Source organism: Anas platyrhynchos, chromosome 10 (genome assembly GCF_047663525.1).
Source record: "Anas platyrhynchos isolate ZD024472 breed Pekin duck chromosome 10, IASCAAS_PekinDuck_T2T, whole genome shotgun sequence".
NCBI lineage: Eukaryota > Metazoa > Chordata > Aves > Anseriformes > Anatidae > Anas > Anas platyrhynchos.
The window spans coordinates 21,557,760-21,581,847 of NC_092596.1; the positions used below are offsets into that span (position 1 = coordinate 21,557,760).

The 24,088-nt window shown below is 34.8% G+C and overlaps 1 long non-coding RNA gene across 2 annotated transcripts in view; it reads left to right on the top strand.

The window, feature by feature from the left end:
* The window catches only part of LOC106014541 (uncharacterized), a 45,003-nt gene that overhangs the window by 14,309 nt on the left and 6,606 nt on the right, over nucleotides 1-24,088 (top strand). For both annotated transcript variants that reach the window (XR_011811841.1, XR_001185921.5), the window contains exons 2-5: nucleotides 10,945-11,067; nucleotides 19,955-20,059; nucleotides 21,205-21,250; nucleotides 23,545-23,819. This is a non-coding gene — a long non-coding RNA (uncharacterized lncRNA). The remainder of the gene's footprint in view (nucleotides 1-10,944; nucleotides 11,068-19,954; nucleotides 20,060-21,204; nucleotides 21,251-23,544; nucleotides 23,820-24,088) is intronic.

Consider the following 24,088-nt stretch of genomic DNA (forward strand, 5'->3'; position numbering starts at 1 on the left):
CCATTCATTTGTCTATAATTTTTATCTAGGAAAAAGCATAATTAAAGTATGAATTGTAATTATGTACAACTGAATTGTATATACTTCACTTACCTTCACTTACCATTTTTATTTTATTTTATTTTATTTTTATTTTATTTTATTTTATTTTATTTTATTTTATTTTATTTTTAGGAAGAACTCAGAAGGTCTTTAGGTTGATGAGTGAGTAGGATTAAATAACAAAAGAATGTGATTTGTGTTTGCTGCTCAGAGCTATAATATTTTTAAACATCAACAGCATTGAAATGACAAGTAAATGTACAATTTAGTCCTGTCAAATAGTGTGGGTGTATTTGAAGTTGACAAGGCATAAACTGTGAAGTGGTATCCCTTTTAACCAGTATAGCACTAATGTACATTGATATAACATGAAGGGATAATATAGTCTTTCATTAATTGAAACTGCAAGAATTATGTAGAACTTTTGGAATTTAATTCTACTGTTCTGGTACAAACTATACTTTAATGCCTAGAGAGTTTGAAACAAACTTTTTTGGACAAAAGGCTATAAAGACTGAGAAAGAAAGAAAGAAAGTCAGTTAAAAAATGCAGCTGACCTGAATAACCTCCCTGTTCTGTTATTTTTGCTTTGTTTTGTTACATTTCCTTTGGAATTGTATAGCTTTCTACATTGGTGTTTTTCTTCTTGCATGAAGAGATTACTGTCAATCCTGTCACAACAACCCTACCTCTGGCTGAAATTTTACCTTTTCATCTCCCTACAGACCACTTCCCAGCAATTCTGCAACAATCAGGGCCAACGTTAGAGGGGACAGGGCACCAATCCATGGTATGCAGGCAGTGGGATCTGCTGAGAAAAATGGGTATTAGTACTTCTTAGGATTTACATCTTTTTGGCAAAGAACTGACAAAGAAAGAGTAAATGTTTTCTTGTCTTGCCTTCAGACCTTTGTCAGACTTCCATTTGTTCAGCAATATGCTTTGAAAAGTTGGTATTCCCTGAAGCTCCTGGATATGAGCAGTTAGACTGATGCCTATGGAAAAGAGGTTCCATAATTAAAAGGCCCAGAATTTCTTGTCTCTAAAATGCCCTGGGAATGGTCCTTGTGATATTTCTTACCTTGACAGCTAGTCCTACAAAGGAGCAGAACATTCAAAAATGTTCTATTATTAGAGCAAGCTTTAGGCAAATTACTTATCAAAACATAAATTAGTGCAAGGTTACCAATTCCAGTTCTTTTCCAATGCACAGCAGCAACTGGAAAAAAAGATTACTAGAAATTTCCTTTTCCTACTTAGAGATATTGGTTGCCTTTAGTAAGGCTTTCCTAGGGACAAGTTTTTTATCTAGGCCTCCGTAAATAATATAAACATGTTGCTCTAATTTTGCATCCCCAGTAACTTGTATGAACTTAGTTTAAAAGTATATTTGAGCTCATAACCCGTTGTATAACATTTTGTAGCAAACAACTCAATTATATCTTCAGCTTGATAAAGTACGTAATTTACAGAGGTAGGCTGTGGAAAATATTTTCAATTTACAACTATTTTTAAAGAAAGTTTCATAAGTTATTTATCAGGAAATTTAAAAAAATGGAATTAACCATATAAGATTCATCAAAATTTAAGCAATTTACAAACAACACAAAGTAAATATTTACTTAAGGAAATTGTCTCCTGTGTGTACTATATGCATTGGAATAGAACACTTAAGGTCTCTACATTTTATAGGTTTTTATTAGTTATAAAGAATAGCAGGAGGTAGTGAAAATAATTAGGAAAATAATAACCAATTTTGAGTATTTGTGCCTCACTTCTTTTACTGCAGCACACATTTCAACTTTAGCTGCCAAGCTTAATGGCCAGGCATACTGTTTTTAATCACAAATTAAATTCCGACTTATTAAAGTTCTTCCAGTTTTACACAACAATCTTTAATCATTAAAATTTAGTTCACTGCTTTCTGTTAACAGAAGTTTGTTTTCAGCACATAATCAGCATTTGCTGGATGTGAATATATAGAAACTGTTCTCTTTTACAGGAATGTGTCTTAGCAACCATGTCCTCTTGATTCCTTTGGGTACACAGGGGAAAGAAATTAAACTTTCTTTTCTAATTAACATAATGCAGTTAGTCCAGATTGACGAAGGGGTGGCTGTACATCTGTGACTGAGGGAATAAACCAAATATGTCAATTTGGATAAAAAAGTAAACATTCTATATTCATCACAGAATTTCAGATTAATTGTCAGCACAATAATTATGTAAGTGTAATTAATGTGCAGACTCTGAAGTCACTGGAGTAACAGGAATGGCCAAATACAAGTCTGTAGTGTTGTCAACATTTATGCAATAACAGGAATTTTAAGGGTGCTGTTATATATAATTAATTCAGCAAGCTGCCTGCTTATCAGCTAAATAAAATGATTAACGGTTATGACCCTGTAAATTTTTGACAGTCATCTCTTGTGATTGTAACAAGGCTGTTTTATGGAATGGTGGGTTTTGATTGCATGTTGTCTTGTCAGTTGTGTCTTTGCTTTCACCTTGCTAGCCAAGCATCTTCTCCATCTCTGGCTTACAAATTAAACTGAAAAGGCAGCTGTTAAAATGTTCATCATTATATTTGTTTTTATTGTAATTACTTTGTGCAAACTGGAATATATGTTTCTATGTACATATATTCAATTTATATATGCATATTTACTTTAAGTACATATACGTATGTATATATGTATATATACATGCATATATATATATACATATATGTATACATATATATTATATATATATATATACACATATATATATATTTACATGTGTATACCCTATATATACTTGTATATATAAATTGGACATATGTTCCAATACACGTGTTGCAAGATATGTAGTTTTTAATTTTAAGTTTACTTAAGTTTACTTTTTAATTTTAAGTTTACTGTACACTTGAGCTGCAGCTGAAGGGCTCATAGAAGAGTTTTATCCCCCAAATGTTTACATGGATTTTTAAGGAATACAAAAAGACATTATCTCACTTCTATCTAACATTCCTCAGGAATCCTATTCTTTTTATGATTCAACGTTAGCCAATGTACTTACCCTAGTGTATATGCACATATTTAGCAATTTGGTTTTCTTCCTCTCTAGACAAACTGTCCATATAAGAATAAAAGCATATTTAGCAAAATTAAATGAAATATTGGTTAAGTTCATCTGGAAAATCAGGTTAGACGTCTTCAGACAAAAGTTGTAAACAGATACATCATTACAAATAAAGGCAGTCATCAGTGCTTAGGGATTTGAATTATAGGTTTTGTTGAAGAATTTGGTGATAGTGAAGTGACTGTTGTAGTGTGATCATTGATAAAAGAAGAGAAAAATGCATGAGTTTTTGTAAATTTCTGTGTGAATATTAAATTCTTTTGTACTATTCTGTGGTGGGTTGGTGTTGGACTGCAGCTAGGCACCCGATGGGCTACTCTCTCACTTCTACCCATTACAGGACGTGGAGAAAATAAGAGGAAAAAGCTTCTGGATTGAGATAAAGACAGGGAAATCACCAATTTCTGTCACTGATGAAACAGACTTGTTTCGTCAAACAAAAACAGAAAAAACAGACCATTTTCCTGGGGAAAATTAATTTAATTTATTGCCAAGTAAAATAATTTTGGATAGTGAGAAATGAAGCCAAAAACTAAAATGCCTTCCTGCTGCTCTCCCTATTGTTTTTTCCCACCCCCAGGACCAGCTCCTATATCTCAACCCCAAACGGCGCAGGGAGGCCTCCTTGTGGTGCTCTGATCTCCTTGTTCTCCACACTTCTCATCCTTGCATGAGCTGTGGGGGTTGCCTGCTCAGGGGTCTGCACCATCTCCTCCTCTCCTCCCTCTCTGGCCCATCCCATTCCATTCCCAGGGCTGTTTCTCACATGCTTTCCCCCACTGCTGGGCAGTGTTTTACCCTTTCTTCAAGGCACAAGGGTGCCAACACTGTCACCAGTGTTGCCACTGGGCCCTGTGGTGGGTCTGGCTGGAACTGGGTATGCCCAGTGAAGGTTCACCAAAGTCTCCTCACAGAGGCTGCCCCTGCATCCTCCTCACTGCCAAAACCTCACTGCATGGAACTAAGAAAAGTCTTTAAGAGATTTTTCTTTAAGAGATTAAGAGATCTTCCTCTACACAGGTGATGCTTGGCGTGGGTAGCCTGAAATTTCTGGCAGCTACCTCTGCCACGAAAGAGCATGAATTGAGCTGCTGAGTCCTGAGATACCTGCTGTCAGGGGAGCAGCAGCATACCAGCACAACAGGATTCCCCATTAGCACAGTAAATTCTACTTTTCCTTTGATTTGCCAAATATTGCCAGTTTCTCTATAGGTGTGGCTAAGGTTGAGGGACACCCCCACAAGTATACTACAGGTAGCTGGAGGGAGGAAACATGGAGGGAGCAAATGGTGCTGTTTTTCTGTTTGCTTGCTTACCCTCTCCCCCCCCCCCCCCCCCTTTTTTTTTTTTAATTTTTGTTTTTGTTTTGTGATTCTCCCAGAGGAAAACTGGATACTTCATCCTACAACCCTCAGGTCTGCTCTCTGCAGCAAGAGCAAAAACTGGTTTTCTTGCGATGGTTGTGGCAGTTTAATAATAAACGAGGGACAAAGAGATAAAAAGAGGGAAACAAGTAGAGGGGAGGCCTTCGTGTTTGTAGCTAGTAATGCTTCCAAACTGGAAAAGAAAAACAAGGATTTTCTGAAAAAGTAAGAAGTGCTTAAGAGAAAATACAAAATAAAACTTTGAATAAAATAGGCTCCAGATGGTCATTAAATATGTTAAATGGCAGTCTGCTTTCAGCCCACCAGGCACCAATTTTATTATTCTAATAACATCTTAAAATGAAAAAGATAAAGTCTTGTAAAAAGAGGCTGTTAACTTTGATGGCACTTAATCCAGATAACTTTTAGAATAGCCATTAATGTGCAAAGATACAAAACATATATTCAGCAACAAAAATAGTTCTGTGCTGAAAGGCGCTCATGTGGACATTGGCAGAATTTTTCAGTTATCTTTTGCATGCAGATGCTTAAAAATGACATTTTCAAAAGATGAAACAACAAACGCTGCATTGTAAAATAAAATTGTTTATTCTGAAATCAAAATTTTGGACATTGAAAATTCAGATAAGAATACATCACATAGTACTACATACACACTAGTAATATTTGATATATATTACATATATATATGAATATTTGATCATGCAATAAGGTAAATCATTCTCAACTACTGAGAGTTACTTGTACAGTAGTTTATAGGGGTGTTCATAAGGTAGAGGTTTCTGGTATGGGATTTGTGTATTAATTTTTAGATATTTAAATATAAAAGTTTGATAAGGTGTAAATAAATATAACTGGGATCATTTCACATTTTCAGAGATTGAAAACGGAATACTATGATCTTGTCTATTTGCTTCTTTTGAGAGGGTGTGAAGTCTGAGATCTTGTAATGGTAAAACTCCCTTTCTAAAAGTCCCCAAGCATTTATGGTATTGTTTCAAATGAAGCTTGGTTTTCTGTAAAGGAATTTTATGGCATTTAGATTATAAGGAGGTAGTATAGCCTTCCAGATTGAGTTACCTTTAATGTTTTATTTTTGTGATAACATTTTCCTAGTTTATCCAAAGATGTTTGCTCTTTGCTTTGATTTCACATCCTAGATATGATTGTAAATTTTTCATGCAGTCTTTATGGTTAATTTAGATTTTTCTATTTTTATGCAGTGAAGTAGTTCTAAAATTTTGAGAAACGCAATTAAATACTTCAATGGTATTTATTAATTTAAATAGCTTCTATAAGTATTTTTATGTTACTTTCCTCAATGCATTCTTTTCCAGACCTTGTCTGTGACAGCTGTGTATAGAATCAGGTATTGACCAAACAGAAAGTGTGCACATATCTCTGCATCTTTACAGATGTGTTAGCTCAACTGGAAATGAGTTTTTGTAATGTGCAATAATAATCTAAGGAGATACTGAGGATCAAAATTTTCCACAGTGGTCAGTATGACAAACACAAAACTGCAGAAGATAGTCTACAATCCATTGTGAATTATTTATCAGCTTTTATTAAAAAATAGGAAAACTATTGAATAATATTGAGGACACAAGCTTGATTTATTTATCCTGATGATGTTTCCTGTACAGTGTCTACATTTGTTGTTTTGTATCCCTGTTCTATTCATTTCACACAACCTAAGAAGTATCCTCGGTCTAAATTCACATCATTCAATTATTAATCATAATTCATTTCTGTTTTTCAATTCAGTTTTTAACTGATTTTCAAAACTAAGCTAGAACATGAAAGAAAAATGGCAATAAAATTATTTCTTTTGTATGAGGGAAGACATTTTTTATATGGCTTATAGAAATAAAAATACTCAAAGGTTATGTCAGAAGTAAAGTAATCACTTGAATTCTATGAACTAGAGGAATAAAATCCTGTTACAAGTTAATACTTTTTGAACAGCAGTTTCTGAGTGGAAGGGATTGAAATACATTGCTGATAAAAAGGATAATGCAGAGAAATCTTTCAAATGCAGGCAGGTTTTCTGCCTACAGAATTTTCCTTGGTGGAATCCAGGGAAAAGGAAAGTGAGTGGAAAAATTGTAAAACTGTCTAACTTCTTAGAAATAGGCTAAAACTCCTTTTTTCCACGCTTCTGCCTACCGTCTGTCCCCCAAAGTCAATCATGTTCAGACTCGAACATCTGTGATTACTGTCTGTCTGGAAAGTGTGTCAGTGAAAAAGCTAATTTATTGAGCAGGTGAAGCTAATAATAGAATTTTGCTTTTGGATGCAAAATAAATTATAAAAGATAGAGGAAATGGGTTGAGGTTCTTATCCAAGAAAATACCAGAGTTTGTATTTTTGTTTGTCCTGGCAGAAAAATAATTGTTGCAGTAGGAGTATTATTCTTGGGAAAAGAAGCAGCCTTATTAAGGTAGTGCATCATCATTCTGAAAGTGTATGTGGGTTAAGTTCTCAAGACATGGAGAAAACTGTCTTTGCTGGTGGTCTAAAAGAAAGATTCGACAAAAAGTAGCTGGAAATATGTTATCTTTTTTATTTTAATCGAATTCACAAGTATTTTATCAACAGGATTGAGCTTCAGAACTGACAGCATAAAGACTTTGAATATTCCAAATTTTCACAGGTAATTTCATTTGTTTGTTCTGAGATGGAGCTCTAGACCCAAGGTATAACATATGTCTTGAAAAACAGAGTGTCAATAAACATTTCATTCCTCTCAGAAATACATTTCTCAAAATACAGCAGTTTCCACACTGAAAATATATTCTATTAGTTCATATATTAGAATGTTAGTTCATTTTTTGAGGAAACAATACCTTGAAAAATGTGTGTGAGAGTGGATATATGTACATGCATGGGAGCTAGCTTCAGCAGTAGCTTTTATAATGGATCAACAGATGCCTTTACTTACAAGCTGGATTAGTTGCAAGACCTGTGAAAAAATTGTATTCCTCCAAAGGTATTCTGTATAATGAGACAACTGAAAAAAAGTAAAAAAAAAAAAGTAAAGCACAGCTAAAGTAGGTTGGAATGAACATGAAAGAAATTTGTCCATAGTCTCTAAACATAAATAAACACATTTACCTTTCCTAAGTAGATGGCAATAACAGAACAAGGAGTCTCATTACCAATCAGCAGTTCAATCTGTTAATGTTATCAAAGGGCTATCTGTTCAATTAAAAAAGTACAGTGCTTTCCATTCAGATTTCTCTTCTTCCTTCATTGAAAAAAGGCAAAACAAAATACCTTTTTTTTTCTTTTCAGTCACAATTCCTGATATCATAACAAATGGCAGATATACCTGAAATTCATTAAAGATCATATATTTTCATATCTGATTATTGATCCAGCAAACTGAGAGTAGTAAATATTAGATGTTTTAAGAAAGAAAAGAAAAAAAAGGTGGGGGAATCTTCACAATATATATTTTTCTGTAATCATAGGATTCCCAGAATTTACAGCAGAAGCTCTCAAATTTCATCTTTCACACTAACAAATTTCTGATACAAGTCTCAATAGATGAGAAAAAATAGTGTTCTGTAAAGGTACTCATGTCCTACATGTTTATGGAATGATACAGGAGAAGGGGATATGTTAACTGAGTTTTGTAGTTTTTTGTTGGTGGTTTTTTTTGTTTGTTTGTTTGTTTGTTTTTCATTTAGTATTGAAGATTAATAAAAATCCCAGAGCATTTTTGTAAAACTTAAAAAACCAGGGTGACTTTTCTTGGTTCCTGACTGAGCGAAGTTATGTTTGCCTGTTATGGTACATAAATATGTTTAAATCCTTTTGTATAAATGTGGAAGTATGTTTTACTAATCAATGAAGCCACAAAAGTTTTGCTATGCTTATAGGAACCAACAAGACATACAATTTGCACTACCACAAATACTCAGGAACATTGTAACATAATTGTATAAGGCGTAAATCAGCTGCTCTGCTTTTTTGTTTTTTTGTTTGAGTATGCCAGACTCAGTGGAGGAATGAGAGGAACAACAGAGAATGGAAAAGGAAATCCTCTTGACTCTGTTGCCTATGGATATTGAAGTGCAGGGCGTATTACAGCTACTTAGCTGCTTCTGGCTGGAAACATTTACTTGTTGAATTATGACAGCCTAAAATCACATATTTACAGAAAGAATAAGAGCAGCAGCAGAAGCAGAATGGATCTCAGGGTTTCCAATCTCACTGCAGCAACTGCAGAGACTGTCACTATTCAAGTTCTGTAAAGCAGCAAGTAATTTTCCATAAGAATGCCTAAGCAATGTGGATGGGATTTCTGTTTAAATCCCTAACAATAATCTTTCTGAGATCTTCCTTACATTTTCTTTATTTATATAAATTTGGACACAGTTCTCATCTTTGTAGAATATCAGTAAGTAGAACCAAGGATTCTGGACAAAAAACAACCTTCAGATAAAGCACTAGAGGGTCAAGTTTTGAATGTCTTTATGACACATTGAATTTTGATCATAATTAATAAAAACACCAAGGAAGCACTGCACTCTATAGCAGTGTCCAGGACAGTGCAAACATGCATGTGAATTAGTAAGAAAAATTTGAAGAAATTGGAGATCAATGGAGATCAACAACGGATAAAGAATCCAGCAACACTTATGTTAAAATTATATTTTCTTCCTCCTTTTTTAAGTAAATTGTGAGGACTGCTTTTTCACTTTTTTTTTTTTTCCTCTTTGGCTTTCAGGAAGGACTGTTGAATTGCCTTGTTTGAGTAGTGGGATTGGGCCAGACAATTTTCAGAAGTCCTTTTGAACTTTGACTACTCTGATTCTATGAATTGAAAGTAGAAGTGATGTTGTTGGAGAGCATACTTCTGAAGCAGAGTGCACAGATTCTTCAAAATGTGCCCTCCTAAATATTAGAATTTATTGGTTGAGAGGTCTTCCACTCTTAATAATAATACTATTATTAAAATGTATATAGAACTGCACAGTTACATGGTTTGACAAAAGTTTAAATGACTTCAAAATTTCTGCTGCATTCACAAGTACAATTATTTTTGTTTTAAAATGTCATATCAAATGAAATTTTAAATGATGTGATGATATAATTTAAATGCAAGAATACAGTTGCAACTCTGGTATCATTTGATGTTACCTAAACTTATAAAATATTAAATATATGTCCTTAAAACAAATTCTGATTTCTTTCTTCCTCTTTCATGTTCAGCTTCATTGCAAGTACAGGATTTTATATTTTTTGGTTCTTATGAAAATAATGTCAGGTGACAGTCTTGGAGTAATAGGTGATGAAGGCATGAACTTGTTCCCAGAGTTAACATACAAGCTAGAAGGTTTTCTTTGTTAATACAAGTTCACATTTTTTATTCATTAAATACTTCATTTCTATTTTCAAATAGAAAATGTGTCAAATGTGTATTTTATTTTATTTTTTAAATTCACTGGGACTTAGATGAAGCTTAATTTATTTCAGTAGCTGAAACTTGTCCTCTTAGTCAAGTTTCATCATTTTCAGATAATGGAATCTTGCAGCAGTCCTGTATTAGAATTGGAGGCAAAGCATTTTGTAGCTTAACTTTCAGCGTTGTGTGACACTGTTATCACCTCTAAATAAGGGAACAAACTTTGCTTATCTATACTAGTCATATGTTGAGATTCAAATAAAAAAAAAATCACAGTAGAATGTGGTTTCAAAGCATAAGGGTATTATGGAAATAGCAAACAATACTTTCATATCCGACACTGTCACTAAGTAAGTCTACTTTCTTAGCCCTTTGAAAGGGAGCACAGAACTTGAAGTTTATGTTTAAATAAATATAGAAGGCATCATTCAAAGTCTGCCAAGGCTACTGCACTGGTAAATGTCAAAACTCTAATCCTACTAAGGGAGCTGGCCAAGCCAGGTTGCTGCTTTTGTTAGAATAACACACAGAAGCCTCCAGTACACTGTTCTCTAGTTGATCTCCAACTCATTGCTAGCCTCTCCTATTGTTATAAAATTGAATTAGTCCTTCATTATGAAGGAAATAGGTGCAGATAAATGTTTGATATTCTGCCTCTGGCAATGGCTAATATTATGTGCTTCAGAGAAAACACAAAAATATCCCATAATACTACCAAGTCCAATCTGCAATGCTGGATGTAAGATAGCAGGCCTTTCTGATGCCTGTAGGGCAGAATTGTACCCTGTTGCATGAGACTAAATTAATCTTTTCCTAAGCAGTGTTATTTCAGATACTGCTATTGGTCAATTATGCAGGCCCTTTTAAAATTCCACGCTCAGCTGTTGTACTGCATAAGTAATTATTTCCTATTGGGTATTACATGTCTACTAACTATAAATCTTAGTGAATAACCCACTTGTTTTTCTGTTCTGACAGATGCTCCCTGGGAATGCTTGTTAAAAGAAGAAGTACTTCTGTCTGCATCTGGTGAAGTCAGCCCCAAAGTAGATGAAATACTAAACAGCACTGGCCAGAGATTATGCACCCTGATGCTCATAGGTAATCCAATCTTTCTCTTTGGAATGTCAAATACTTGGAAAAGCACTATTTAAACCACAATCTGTAAGGATTTTAGTGTTGTTTACTACAGATCACATTAATCTAGAAGTATGCTGTGTCCTTAATTTCCTCAGTGATTATAAAGGAAAAAATAATAGTTGCAGGACTTGTTCTTCATAAAATGAACTTGCCAGTAGCTAAGGTAAAATATTGAGTTTGATAATGAAACATGCAAGATTCTGTCATTCTTTGTCCTCCCTCTTATTAAGTTTATTACAATGGAGAAAAATGTAGCATAGAGTGTGGAAGACCAAATGTTTTCACTCTAATCTGAGTAATTTGAATATCTTGAGCTCTTTTAAGTCTCCCTCTCTTCTGATAGATAAACCTGCTATATGTTAGTGGCTCAGCATCCCCCCTTTAGTTTCTCAAAGGACTTAACTTTTATTAAGCAAGGGGGATTCTGAAGAACATCAGCAACAGAGCTGGGCTCCAGTCACCTTAGAACTGATCTCACATCAGATTTGAGACAAAACCATACTGCTATAAGAATTTAAGAGAAAAAATAAAATGATAATTATTTAGCTTTAAGAACTTATAGATGATGAGAAAACATTAGACTGTATTATATACATAATTAATTACCCATAATTCTTTCATCTTTCTGCCAATTTGTTTTTTTCAGTTTCCTTTTTCTTTTGGTGAATGTCAGAAAAGAACCTATGGAGAGAAAAACCTAGCCTCCTGCCTGCTGTGACTTTTAGGCTAGACAGTATTTTGAAGTAGCTGTAGCTTTGCTCTAGGCTTGCACCCACTGGCATAGCACAGCATTTGTATTCAGTACCTCCAGAACTGCCTGCAGGGAATGCCATCTGAGGAAGATGCTGCTGGTGGGGGAGGCTGGGTCAGCAATGCTTCTGTCTGAAAGTGCCACAAACTAAGCTTGGACATCACCGGACTTTCATGACAGAGAGCTAAGGAGTTATCAGTCACACAGGATCCTGAAGGTAGATGTGACTTCCTACTATACATATTCCACATTCTATATGCACAGCATACACATAGCTAAATCAGCATTAGCCTTCCCTGTAGTTTCCTATGTTTTCATACAATTTTCTTCATGTTATTTGTACTCAGTTTAGCCTGGGTCATTTACTTTGTTTCTCCCTGCTGTTCCTTGATGTCTCAAACATATCTCTACCAGGCAAGTGAAGCTGGTTTCTAAACAAAAATGTCAGAAATTCAGTACATAAATTTTGCCATTCTTTCAGAGTAACTACTGCTATTTCATTACAGCAGCCTTAGAATCTTCAGTATTTTTTTAATAAGGTCAGTCTTCCTCATGAAAAGTAATAGTTAAAAGCAGGATGCTATATTTTGCCATAAAGTAAAACCATTTTACTTGTGAAGGGACTGAAACTGATCATATTAAGAGCTGGAGAAAAGTGCTATAATAGTAAGGAATGGACATTATGGGTAAAAAGCATACACCTGTATCATGGTTTTGGATCACACTAGGGGGACTGAGAAGCTACCTGTAAACTGTATGTTTTGATCAGTGTTTGAAGGACTTTTTCAGATATGCGCTGCAGGAGTTCTCCTATCAGTGCATAGCTTCTGAAAAGTAATCTAGAGGGAAGAGAGTAATTGAATGCTAGCTTGGAGATACAGATCATCAACTGATTTTTCCTCTGAGATTTATATATGGATGACAAAACAGGAGAGTAGAAAGTAAAGGGAGGGTATTTTGAATATATTGAAGTTTACTGCATCTTCATAAAAGTAGGGCATATATGAAAAGAAGGAAAAATGCCTCACTTGCATATTTGGATTTTAGTAAGCAGCTACTCAGGTCTGTTTCTCCGCTGAAGTTTGAAAACTGATGTTTTAATAATCTGTGAAAAACAACTAATTAATTAGGTCATGTTTTTTTCACTTTTGATTTAGCTGAAGCATAAATCAGGATATTGGAGTTGCACATGAGTTCTGATCAATCATGAAGAAAATTTATGAAACTGTAGATTAGTAACAATGTTAAACATTCAGAGAATCTAAATTCATAGTAAATAATTCATAATCACAGGACAGACATACCTTCCAATAATTTTACAGAGTAGATTAATAATTAAAGAAGATGTTTAATTATTTCGAAGGTTAAATGCAAGCCTGGGAATGAATATTGACCGTCGTGTAGATGTCTTAAAACTTTTTTTTTCCTTTCTGGAAAATCAGAGGTTTTGTATATTATATTACAATAGTCATTCACCTGAAGAAAAGTCAGAAAAATAGGTGATTTCAGAAATAGAAGAATAATTTCTCATTTTCCACTTTTCAAACCTCTATATTAAATCAAACCTGTATATTATCCAAAGTAAAAGTTGTTCGGTAAGAGTGAGGTTGTTGTTACCTCAAAAAGTAGTTTCCATTGCTGTAATGATCATGTGCAGAGATTACTGGGGTCTGTACAGTGCCTCAGTACTCACACAACTCCTATTACTATCCATGTACTTGAGTGCTTAATATTTTAGGACTTGTGTATTTTTTCCTCTATCAGGAACAGTTAAAACTGTTAAAAATCCAATCTCCACCAGTTTGTATTTTTCATGGTTTGTTATTCAGATTTTGCTCATTAATCTGATGTGGTTAATACAGTTTTTATACCGTAGTGTATTTATTCATTTCTTACATGAATCTGTCCTCCGTGATGTTTACTCATCTACAACATACAAAAAAAAATATAGCTGCAAATATATTAACTCGTTACAGAGAAAATGCACAGTCCTATATACTGTAATATAATGAAGATGAAATTTGGCATTCTTTTAGTAATCTGCGGTCTATCATTTCACTATATGAGACATTTCTTTCTTTACTATTTAATCAAATATTTAAAGATATTAATGCTAGAATAAATTAAGGGCTTTTAATAGACTTCGAAAAGCCATCAATTTCAAAACAGTCCACATTAATTATTCTTTAATTAAATGCAGTATGTTAAGTCTAAAGAAGTGCAGGGATTTGGTTTGGGAAAAAAAAAAAAAAAAAGGTAGGGATCTATAGAAATAAAACTTATCAGTAAAGCTTAATCTGTAGTATCTCCAAAAAATGACCGTGTACCATACTAGCAGTAGTGAAGGAAGAAGAAACTATGTGATTAAAAGAAGGAACAGAAGAACAACAAAGTTGTGATGTAGGAAGGGGCTACAGAATGAGTTGACTATACCAGGTATAGATTTTCAGATTAATGTAAAGAATTAAAAGAACAAAGCCAAACCGGTTTGTAAAGGCAATCATGATGTTGTTTTTTTTTCCTTCAGGTTTCATTCATTATGAAATGTTGTTTCATAAAGTCTTTAAAAGCATAAAACTATGTGTATGAAGACTTACTGTGTGGAGACTAAATCCTTTTGCATTACAAGGTTTATACAGCAGTGTTACAACCTTGCTCTGAACATCTGAATATTGCATTATAATATACAGCATCCAATCATATAGGCGAATGTGAGTAGTAAAACCTAAGGCTCATAAACTCTCTCAAACTATGTATCTGCACTGCATTTTAATACTATCTCTCTAGTTTCTGTATCATTAAATCTGACACACCACATTTTATTCCCTTTAGCAGTGTTGTTAGGTTGACTGCCCACTAAATATGAACCCTAAGTGAAGATGACTTCACCTTGGTACTGAGCTTTCTTTGCTTCAATTAACTTTAGTACTTACCTTGCTTCAATTAACTTTGCAGGATCTGTGGAAAGGTCTCCTTATTGTGAGATATTTTTCTAAGGCAGGAAAAATATATTTGGGAGTACACAGGGATACAAAAATGAATTAAAAGAAATAGCACCTTTGTCAAGTAGAAGCAGTTAAAGACCATATTTAAATAGTAATAGTTTTTATAATCTATATTTAGTCCCTGTTTAAGACCTAATTCTCTTGCTAAATCATCTACAGACTCTCTCAATATAGAAGTAGTTTTACCTGTCTTGTTCCTATATTCCTTGTTTATCTGAATTTTACTTCAAACTTCTCAGGACAGTAATCATGTCTTTTACATATTTTAACAGTAAAAATACTCCGTGATTTCTACTTTAGACATCTAATATATGAACCTGGACAGGTATTTGATTATTACCTACTAGCAACTCTTACATCAGACAGAAGTAAGGAATTAGTTTCAGAATGGGGATGGTAAAGTTTTCCAGTACTTGTATAGCTGAACCTGCAAGTAAGCCAAACAAAAGAAGGCTGAAGGAAATGAACAGGTGACCTGTTTGTTTACTGCCAAAATATATAGTAAACAACACAATATAATATTTGCATCTCTTAGAAAAAAAAAAAAAAAGTGTTCTGCCACTTGTTATTTATTTTAAACCTCAGTGGTAAAAAAAAATAAAAATAAATAAATCAAATTTTGCATCCCTGGACTTGATTATCCTGCTGCTGTAAGGCTGGGCAGGAATCTTTATCATAAATTACTCAATGTGAAAGCCTGTAATGGGGGAAATTGGGAAGTGTAATTAAGGAACCAAAATTATTTTTAAGCTAGCATCCAGAAACTGATTTAGAAAGCATGAATTCCTTGAGAACTGGACATTTGTGTTCCAATTGGAAAATACAAGATTTGGCAGAATGTGAGCTAGAATGAGCTAAAAATATCCATGATCCAATACCAAATATCCATGATCTAACTTCAGCCCTGTTTACTTAGCCTAAACAATTATTCAGTAGAACCAGGAGGAGGTTGGTCAGAGGATTTGATAGAAACAGTGACAAGTAGAGATGATTCAAATATCTAGTAAAAGTGTTGATTTACACTTTAAAGTAAAAGTCACCTTGTTTTAACAGATTTCTCATTCTTGCAATGTTTAAAAGTTGAAAAAAATTCTGTCAATGTATCTCTGTAGTTCAGTCTTTTTAACCAACATATTAGTTAAACAAAGATGTTATCTATCTTCTAATATGAACAATTTCTATATGTTATTAATTAACCTTTAATAACCTAAGCTGACTTTAATCAGGCCTTTCCTGAAATTCTGTGTGGGATTGAAAAGCTTAAATTAACTTGAATGTAGGAGTTCCTCAGATAGAGTTCTTAGGCAATTTATGTTTTTTGTTATTAAATGTACAGTACAGTATCACAAAAATGCAATCTCTTATTTTTCTGTCACTTTTCCTTATTTTCAAGCAGTTGTTAGCAGCTCCTTGAAAAATATCAATATACCTTGCATTATTCTTGTGCTATCTTACTGGTATTTTTTGTACGTGGTCTCAGGACTCTGCCTTTTCAGATGTTCTTATCCCATATTATGAAGACTACATGCTCAGACTAAATTTTCACACTCCACACTTGGAAGTGCTGAGAATGTTGACCTGTTTGATTATTTTATTTTATTTTTTTGGTTGGTTTGGTTTTGGTTTTGGAAGGGTTTCTACAAAGTATTTTTGTTTGTATTATTTTATGGACTTCTAGATATCCATCTGTGAATATTTAACTTTCAGAACTTTGTTTTCTTGCTATACTTTTTACCTCTTTTGCCAAGGCCATTGCATCCTAAGTTATTTCAGCTCAGTAGTCTTTTTTTTTTTTTTTTTTTTCCAGCAGTTAATTCCAGGAGATTGTTGTTATTACATTTGATTCCATTATATTTTGCACTCTTTTTTAAAAAAGAAAAAAAGAAAAAAAAAAAAGACATAACAGTGGAATATTCTAAATTGAAAAATACCTATTTATTCCTTGTGTATTCAGTTCACTTTCTGTGTATTCACCTGTCCATATAGCTGTTACGGTAGAACTTCACCCTCCAGTTACAGTGAAGGCAAGTACTTTCAGATTAGTTGCTAAAATATTATTTATGCACTTTTTTTTTTCTCAAGTTACACTGCACACAAAAGATATCAAATAAAAATACATTAGGCATCCAGACTGGCATGTCTATTTTTTTTTTCTAGATTCTGCAGAATTTTGGTAATTATTTAGTTACCAAGAAGGCTCTTGTCCTGTCTGTACTCCTAGTTTTGACAATTTATTTAACAGCTTCAGTTAATCAAGAATGAACTTGGAAAGGTTTTTATCTTCATTCTTCTATCTCTGTGTTTCTGTTCATTTTTTCTGATCAAATACTCCTCTTACACAGTAGAAAGCTACTGCTGCTACCACTGAATGCTACACATTTGTTCTCTGTGGTAAATAATCAGTTGGCCTGTGTGCTTTAGAGGCTTGCTACATTTCTCTTTTTACAGCATACATAACTTACAAAAAGAAATTTGATGAATTGACCTGAATGTTCAGCCCAGATTTCCCTCCTGCAATATCGTACACACAAAAAAAGAGTTTACTTTGCGGGCAATAAAAGAGAGGCAAGAAGTTATTTCTTGGTGGCATATGAATGTCTCCATTCAGCAGTTGATATGTATTAACTTGGTTTTGAACCTAATTGAAAATCAGCTGTTCATGTCTAGTTTGTTTGATTTTTGTATAATTTATCCGACAAATGCTTTGAGAGTATTTTTTCTCTAGAGAGACAATGACCAAATATATGATAGATGCTTGCTACCATCACTGGGATGTTTAGATTCGTGAATTGCCTGTGGGAAGCCATGTGAGAATAATGTCACACCACTGATGGTCCTAGCAGTGTCAGGTCACTTGCTGCTGACCAGAGTCTTTAATTAAGCCATTCTGTCTTTTCTCTAAGAAACCTCTGGAAACATGATGTTTGAAAGAGAAAGTCGTTGTATTCCCTTCCAGATGAAAAAAAAATGGCGTTTAGGATAAAAATGATATATTCAGCTATATAAAGTATTTCTTCTATGAAATTCAGACTCATGTAAACCTACTCCAGCCAATCTACTTTATATCTTAAAAGATGCTTCATTATTATCATCATCATCATCAAAGGAAATGAGGGTTGATAAATGATGGGATGATAAATGTAACATTCTTTCACATGTTTTAGAGGATAAATAACTTGGCTATTACACTGTATTCTATGTGTCTAACCCAAGTGCTCTTGATGGAAAATGTATTAAAAATAATTCTTCTCTTAAGATTTATAAATTCTACAGCTGAAGAGAGCTGTTGCTGTGTTAGGTTCTTTGAATCTAGATTCCCACCTATCTGTAATTCTAATATTAATAGAATTTAAATAAAAGGAAATATCAGTAAATATAATATTTTATAACTAATTGTAGATAATATAAAAGTAATAAATTATAACAAAGATAAAAGATAATTATGAAATCACTTAAACTTTGCAGGGACAGGACAAGGAGTAATGGCCACAAGATAGAGCACAGGAAGTTCCGCATGAGAAAGAACTTCATGGTGAGGGTGATGGAGCACTGGAACAGGAAGGTTGGAATAGGAAGCACTGGAATAGGGAGGTTGTGGAGTCTCCTTCTCTAGAGATATTCAAGGTCTGTCTGGACGCCTACCTGGGCAGCCTGCTCTAAGGAACCTGCTTTGGCATGGGGATTGGACCCGATGATCTTTCGAGGTCTCTTCCAACCCCTTCAGTTCTGTGATTCTGTTATTTTAAACACGTTTTGGGGGCAACAAGGAAGAATAATTGATAATTTGCAGACTATAAGAGTGAGTTCAGCAATATTGACTAATACTACATTTTCAAAGATAATCAAGTATCACAGAATCACAGAATCACAGAATTTCTAGGTTGGAAGAGACCTCAAGATCATCGAGTCCAACCTCTAACCTAACACTAACAGTCCCCACTAAACCATATCCCTAAGCTCTACATCTAAACGTCTTTTGAAGACTTCCAGGGATGGTGACTCCACCACCTCCCTGGGCAGCCCGTTCCAGTGCCTAACAACCCTTTCAGTAAAGAAATTCTTCCTAACATCTAACCTAAAACTCCCCTGGAGTAACTTTAGCCCATTCCCCCTCGTCCTGTCACCAGGCACATGGGAGAACAGGCCAACCCCCACCTCTCTACAGCCTCCTTTAATGTACTTATACAGAGCAATAAGGTCACCCCTGAGCCTCCTCTTCTCTAGGCTGAACAATTAATGATATTTTGATTAAAAGACAAATTTTTGTCATCTTTTCATACATCTGTATTATTCTTTTCTATTTCTGTGCTGATATTCTGTACTTTTAACTGGTTTTGCAAAACCTGTGCTTTAGCGTGTTTTTTTTTCCTCAAGCTGAGCATCATGATTTTATGTAGTTGTGATATATATAGCCATGAAACATGAAAGACTGTTCAAGACAGTTGGTCACATGTAAACAACCGGTATTTGAAGGGATGACATCCGCTATCTGCTTTGACTTCCAAGATTTGTGATTGTGTTTTTTTTTTGTTTGTTTGTTTGTTTTCAAAGTCAGTGTTCCCAAACTCTTTCAAGAACAACGTGTGGGAAGTTGCTTTCTAGGTTGCTTTGCAATGTGCTTGCTTTTTCCCACCGAGATGCAGTTTCCCTCATAAATCTAGTCTACTAATGATTTGTGTGTTGTAACTGGTTCTATATTTTATAAAAGGATTTATTGTTGTTGCAGTGTCATGCAATTATTAATTGCTATGTTTGCTAATCTTTGTCTGTCTTGCATTTGGTTGCCTTCATATTTCTGAAGCTTGACTAAAGAAGAAAATGTATTGCATTTGAAAATATGACCACTCTTGAGCAGAGTTGGCTTTCCCTTTCATGATAATTAACATTTGGTGATACATTCCTGAATGGACAGTGTACAAGGTATATATTGTAGAATGAACAACTCAGTTTTCCCTCCTGTACTCATAAAGATCAACTATGTAATTAATGTGCTCAAGTAGCTGTGGTCTAAGATAAGAAAAGTCAATTCAAATGCGTGCTAATAGTTTCAACTTCAATTAATCTTTCATAAGAATTTTCATATTCCCCCCAGTGTCCCGACTACTATTGGAAAATGGTTGTCCATGTGTTTTTGTTAATGAATTGACCAGACGGAGAAAAAAATACAGAGAATATACAGAAATCCCTACTAAAAAAGGTACTTGGACTGTTTTCCCTATGCTATATCAGATCATTTTGTAAATAGTATAGGTGTCAGCTACTGCTCAAGAAAAGTATGAAGGTCATACTATCCAGCTTTTTTTTGTACTATAGATTTTTATTATTTTGGGGGGGGGGGGGGAATTATTTTTCTGGCAGTCTGTTAGCAAGAAGTGTATCAGATTTGTTGGGTACTTTTGCTCACAAAATGTAGAACGTGTTGGCACTCAACATACTATGTATTATCAAGAAACAGGTGACTTTCTTGTAATGGAAAGAAATATTATAGAACAATAGGACAAGCAAAGTCGAATTCTGTATTATATTCCACTTGGAAAGACAGATGCATTTTTTTATTGGGGGGAGGGGGAGGGGGAGGGGGTGAAGTTTACTGTCTTTATCTGACCAGGTTTGTCATGGCATTTGGACTTGGGTTGAGCTGAAATAATTTTGTGTAGTACAGGGACTCCTACCTTAGCAAATGTGAAAACAAGTGTATGATGTTAACTGACCTGACTTCTCTTTCCTGGCAGTAATTAACCATATGTTTGAACCAGAGCTTCCTCATTCTCTAAACATCTTTCTGCTTAACCTAACAGCTGGGGCACATGTGAGGTACCTTTCCATCCTGCTGAGATGCCTCACTGACTTCAGAGAGGGATCTAAGATGTGAGAATGTAAAACCATACTTCACCTATTTTAAAAGCCCATACATCTCAAAACAGAAGAGGGGACAAAAAAATCTTTCATATGTGTATTTCATGACAGTCCAATCAGAAGTAAAACAGAAATGTTGTGAAGAGAAATAGTAGGCCATGTAGCATCAAAACTGTGGCATACGTGGTCTGCCTTTGTGCTATTATATAAAACATGACTGATTCCAGACAAAATCTGGGATCTTTTAAGCATATTGTTCTTCAGCCTCACAGAAGGATAATCCTGTTGAGTGAAGTATGGTTATTTGTTTATGCCATTTTAAGCACAAATGTTGTCTAATGGATTGGAATGCATGTATGTCTTCTAAAATTTGGCTGCAACTGCATGGGTAATTTGACTTGCATAGCAGTGCATTTTGAAGTGAATCTCCCATCTGCTCAATTTCCTTTTTTTTTTTTTTTTTTTTTTTTTTTGACTCATGAAAAGATTCAAGTAGTCATGAAGTTCAAAACCAGCACCAGTGGTGTTTCAGGTAAGGTCAAGTAGTGCAAGTAGTGTTTACACAGTAGATATATTCAAACCAGACTAAATCTTGTCTGAAGAAACTCTTTCTACAACACACTTTGAGCATAAAGCCTAAGCTGTTTAATTACTAGATGAGAGAGTTCACACTGAGACTCTCTCTTCCTCCTCCTCCCCCCCTCCCCCCCCCAAATTTGTTGCTGAGAAATGTGCATACAGTTTGTGAGATTATACAACTTGAATCCCTCCCTTCAGAATGAGGGACACAGGCTTTCTCCTGCACCCACCTGAGAAGACTTATGTTCTTTGACTGGTGGTATGACCAGATTATCCACTACTTTTCTTCTAAAGGCCTACTTCTTTCTTGTGCCCAGGTTATGAAGAAACTTGCTGAAAGAACTTTATTGAAAAAATAAAAAGACCTAATTGCAGTGTACCATAACTCTCAAAACATGTAATTGTATTTAAAACAGATTTTAGACCTCTTGTATTAAAGCACTGCTTCTTCCACACAAAGGCTTGAGTGTGAGCTTCTCTAAGAGCTCTTTGAACAGGAGGAATTTTGTGGGAGAAGAGATTAAACAATTTTTAACAGACTGGTTTTAATTTAACAAGAAAAAAGTTTCATTGTTCTGAATGAAATGCGTTGTCCTTGAGGCAAACATAAAGGTACTCTGCAATATCTAGGTAAATTAACTTAGCCTTCTCTTTTGCACTGAAAGTACATTATGGATCTCAAAAACATTAAGCTGCATCTAAGATGAAACATTAGAGCAAAGATGACATATTTAAGTGAAAGGCCAGCACATGTTCACTGATACCTCTGAAAATTTGCAACTGCCACTTGACTTACAATGAACTATATGTAGTGAGTTTCATTTCAGTCTTTCTTCCTACAGCTGATGAGATATGATACTTATACTCCATCTCAGAGGTATATAGAAAAGGTTTTTTTTTGTTTTTGAGGTGTTGTGTAAGCCTCCTCCTGCTTCCCAGCCCTAAACTGGTCATCTGGATGGGATGACTGAGTAGTATGATGAACCCCATCTACCTAGGAGTAAGACATCCTCAAAGCACAGTTCTATGTATATGTAATAATAATGAAAAACAATCAGCAAGAGGAAAGAGAGCCATCCTCCTCCAGCCTTGCTGTCAGTGGTCATTAGAGGGTCCTCCCACAATGGAAAAAGTCATTCTTGGCTGAAGTGTTTTTTCTCTGTTATTACATATGTGTTTTAGCTCAATTCTCTGTTTTCCCAGTATTTCTAAATAGAAGAAGAGGAGAGGAGAGGAAACAGTAAAAGAAAGCTTATTTATATACAAGCAGGATTTTTCTGAACTTCACTCATGCCAGATGGAGTATCTAAATAATGTTACTGACTATTAGGTCTGAATTACTGCACTGTATTTTCTTAACACAAATGTAACCTGTTATATCATGTGGGTTTAAACAAAAGGAGCTTTAAGCTAAATAAATGAACTCGCAGCAACAAGTGAAAGCAAAGTGGTTTTTTTTTCTCACTAATTAAGGCATATTACAATGATTGTCAATATTGAATTTAAAAAGACATAATAAAACCCACAAAGAACATGTAGAATTTTTACTTGTACATTACATGTAGCTCTGTCAATCTCTGTTGATCTTTCTGTTGATGTAAGTACATTCATGATGTGCTTGCAAAATGGATCTCCTCTGGTCTGTGGGATGGGAGGATGACTTGTTTTATCCTAGATGTAAATTTGAGATGCTTAACGTATTTTTACTCTCTACTCTGCTATCAACAACATATTAAATATTTGAAGCATATGAAATAAACATACTTGATGTACAGTCATAGATTTAAGGATTATTTCACTTTTTCTTGCCTCTTTCCTCTCTCCGTTCCTCTTCTTCTTTCCTTTTTTTGGGGGGACGGAGGGGAGGAGGAGGAGGTGAGGAATAATAAGTGTTTCATGTTGCAAATTGCTACATGCAGCCAGGCCATCATTCAGAAGTACTACTACAGAAAGAATAGGTCATTTGCCTCATAACCTCTCTGTTTTTCCAGTACTTCTAAATTAGGTCCCTTGGATCACTCTTCAAGGTCAGTGACTTTTTCATTAAGTGCAGAGAGCCTCAGCTTCTTCTGAGTTACTTAAATTCCCTACACTCTGGGCCACTGGTTTTAGCCTTAGGTTGCTTTCATTTTTTTTAATTTGGCTGAAGTTAATATAACAAGCTGTGTGTGTTATCATTTTTTTATTCCCCTCCCTACTTTTTTTTTCTTTTTTTTTCTTTTTTCATATGAGAGTTCATCTTATCAGTCTGACAGATCACCTGCATGAAATGGTGGAGTTCAAGATCCTTAGGGCTGTGAGGAGGTTGCACAGCATGTTTACTACCCTGGACTTCAGGAGAGCAGACTTTGGCCTCTTCTGGGATTAGCTTAGTAGAATACCATGGGATAAAACCCTGGAAGGAAGAAGATCACCTCCTTCAAATACAGGAATGATGCATCCATCAAGAGAAAGTCAGGCAGAAACACCAGGAGGCCCGCATGGGTGAACAGGGAGCTCCTGGACAAACTCAAACAGAAAAAGTAAGCCAAAGAGGGTGGAAGCAAGAATAGGTAGCCTGGGAGAAATACAGAGAAGTTGTCTGAGCAGCCAGGGATCAGGTTAGGAAAGCTAAGGCCCTGATAGAACTAAATCTGGATGGGGACGTGAAGGGCAACGAGAAAAGCTTCTATAGTTATGTTGGTGATAAAAGGAAGGCTAGAGAAAATGTGTGCCCTCTTTGGAAGGAACCTAAATACCTGGTTGCCTGGGATATGGAGAAGGCCTAGGTTATGGAGAAGGGATATTGGGT